The sequence below is a fragment of the Gossypium hirsutum genome, chromosome A03 (assembly GCF_007990345.1).
Source record: "Gossypium hirsutum isolate 1008001.06 chromosome A03, Gossypium_hirsutum_v2.1, whole genome shotgun sequence".
NCBI lineage: Eukaryota > Viridiplantae > Streptophyta > Magnoliopsida > Malvales > Malvaceae > Gossypium > Gossypium hirsutum.
The window spans coordinates 20,423,335-20,426,227 of NC_053426.1; positions in this window are offsets into that span (position 1 = coordinate 20,423,335).

The following is a 2,893-nucleotide window of genomic DNA, read 5'->3' on the forward strand; positions in this document are numbered from 1 at the left end:
TGCTTATCCTCCAGGTTTTACCCCGAAAAATGTCCAGACATAACCCGAGGTGTACCTACGAACGCCACTCGTTACAATCAGGTCACAATAGTTTTAGGCTGGTGTTTCAGCGTAGATGAACTACCAAACAGGCTCAGACTCTAATCCAAGGGATAACACAACTAATCTCGTTGTCCCTGATCTTGATGATACAACAGAAATAGAAAGGGCAAGAGTGAAGCTCTCAAAACAACTTGAAGACCGATGCAGATGGTTAGAAGAAAATTTCAAAGCAATGGAAAATGCTGATTATCATTGTGGAATCGATGCTTAGGATTTGAGCTTGGTTTCGGACTTAGTGCTTCCCCTCAAGTTCAAAACTCTGGAGTTTGAGAAATATAATGGGGCCAGCTGCCCCGAAGCTCACATTACAATATTCTGTCAGAGGATGACAAGATATGTTAATAATGATCAACTATTGATTCACTGCTTTCAAGACAGTCTGGTTGGCACAGCATCCAAATGGTACAACCAATTGAGCCGTACCGAGATCAAAATAATGGAATGACCTAGCACAAGATTTTATGAAGCAGTATAGTCACGTGACGGATATGACCCCTGGTAGAATCACATTGCAGAACATGAAGAAGAAACAAAATGAGAGAGCTTCAGGCAATATGCTCAAAGGTGGAGGGAAGTCGCCATACAAGTCCCGCCACCTCTCCTAGAAAAAGAAACCATAATACTTTTCATTAACACTTTAAAAGCTCTATTCATCAATCATATGTTGGGAAGCGCCACTAAAAGCTTCTCAGATATAGTGATGATTGGTGAAATGATTGAAAACGAAGCGAGGAGTGGTAAGATAGATGCGGCGGAAAGCACCAAAAGATCGGCCCCAACAAAAAGGGAGAATGAGGTGAATAACGCAAGCACGTATAACAAAGGTTATTCAAAACCAATCACTTTGAGTCAGTAGAAGATAGGAATCCAGTACAAGGACAAATACAGAAAGGCTGCAGTTCACACCCATACCAATGACGTATAAGGAGCTGTATTAGAGCCTATTTGATGCACACGTGGTATCCCTTTTCTACCTAAAACCGATACAACCTCCATTTCCCAAATGGTATGACGCAAATGCTCAATACAAATACCATGCAAGAATCACTAGGCATTCAATTGAAAATTGTACCGCATTTAAAAATTTGATCGAAAGATTCACAAAAATGGGAATTGTAAAGTTTGACGACCTATCAAGACCAAATGTAGAAGGAAACCTGTTACCCAATCATGCTGACCAGGGGGTAAATGGGATAATCAAAAGTGGGAGTAAGAAAATCAAATGTGATGTTGCGAAAGTTAAAGCCCCTCTAAGATGGGTTTGGAAAAAGATGGTAGAAAGGGGATTAATCGTACTAGATTTAGAGAAGAGATTTGAAGGGATGAGTAACTATTGTGAGTTTCACAATAGAGAGGGGCACGAGATCCAAGAATGCATCGAGTTCAGGGCCCTAGTGCAAGACATGATGGACAATAAAGAAATGGAATTTTATGAAGATGTCTAAGGCCTAGAAGAGGGAAATGTATGCGCATTGGAGGGAGAATCAAAAGTGAAGGTCTAGAAAGTCAACTACCCGGTGATCATCATTTCACGATCGAGAAGTAACAAAGTCGGAGTACAAATGGCACCACAGGTCATAATCCAGAAACATGCAGTCTTTTCCTATAAAGATAGCAAGAGAGTTCCCTGGAATTATGACTGTAATGTGACGATCCCGAGAGAGGAGAACCCGGCTGGCACTTCAAGGGAGGACCAAGATGTGGGTTTTTACACGCGTAGTGGGAGACGCTACGATTCAGTGAATGCAATAGCGTAGCCCGTAAAAGAAAAAGTCTTGACAGTCAAACAAAAAAATGAAAAAACGGCCAGACCTAAATCTCTTGTTAACGAGCTGGTCAATGAAGAGGAGGCTAAGAAATTCTTGAAAATTTTAAAGCACAATGAGTACAAGGTTATAGAGAAGCTGCATAAACAACCAGCTGGCATATCGGTGTTAGCTTTACTCTTAAGCTCAGAGGTCCATCGTAGCACATTGATGAAAGTATTAAAAGAAAATTATGTCGCTAATGATATCTCCGTCAACAAGCTAGACTGTCTGGTTAGCAACATAAGCGTTGATAATTTCATTTTCTTTAATAATGATGAAATACCACCCGGGGGCATGTGATCGACTAAGGCTCCGCACATCACTACCCGCTGCAAGGGATTGACTAAGGCTCCGCACATCGGCCCTAAATGTCTTACCCTTATCCATACTGAATAGGTTGCCTGTAGATAGCTTTCACATGAAAACATGCCAAAACATAGTGAGGGCATTAGATGGCACTGAAAGGAGAGTAATGGGAAGAATTGAAATACCCCTTTTGATTGGCCCAAATATGTACGAGTTAGACTTCCTGGTGATGGACATCAAGCCTTCTTATAACTGCTTATTGGGGAGGCCTTGGATACATTCAGCAGGGGCAGTACCTTCATCATTGCACCAAAAGTTGAAGTTAGTAGCAGAAGGTCGGCTGGTGACTATAAATGCAGAAGAAGGCATCATTGTAGCTATGACCAGTGATGTGCCATATTTAGAGGCAAACGATGAAGTGATCAAATGTTCCTTTTGATCTTTGGAATTTGTGAACGCAACATTTATTATCGAAGGGAACAGGATCCCAATGTCTAGGCTATCCAAGACTATTAGAATGAGCTTACAACTGATAATTGGGAAAGGAGCCTTACCAGGGAAAGGACTTGGGAGACACCTCAAAGAAAGAGTTGAAGCATCGATGCTAAAAGACAAATGAGACCGCTTCGGCTTAGGATTCAAGCTGGACGGGAGACAAAGAAAGAAGGACCTGAAAA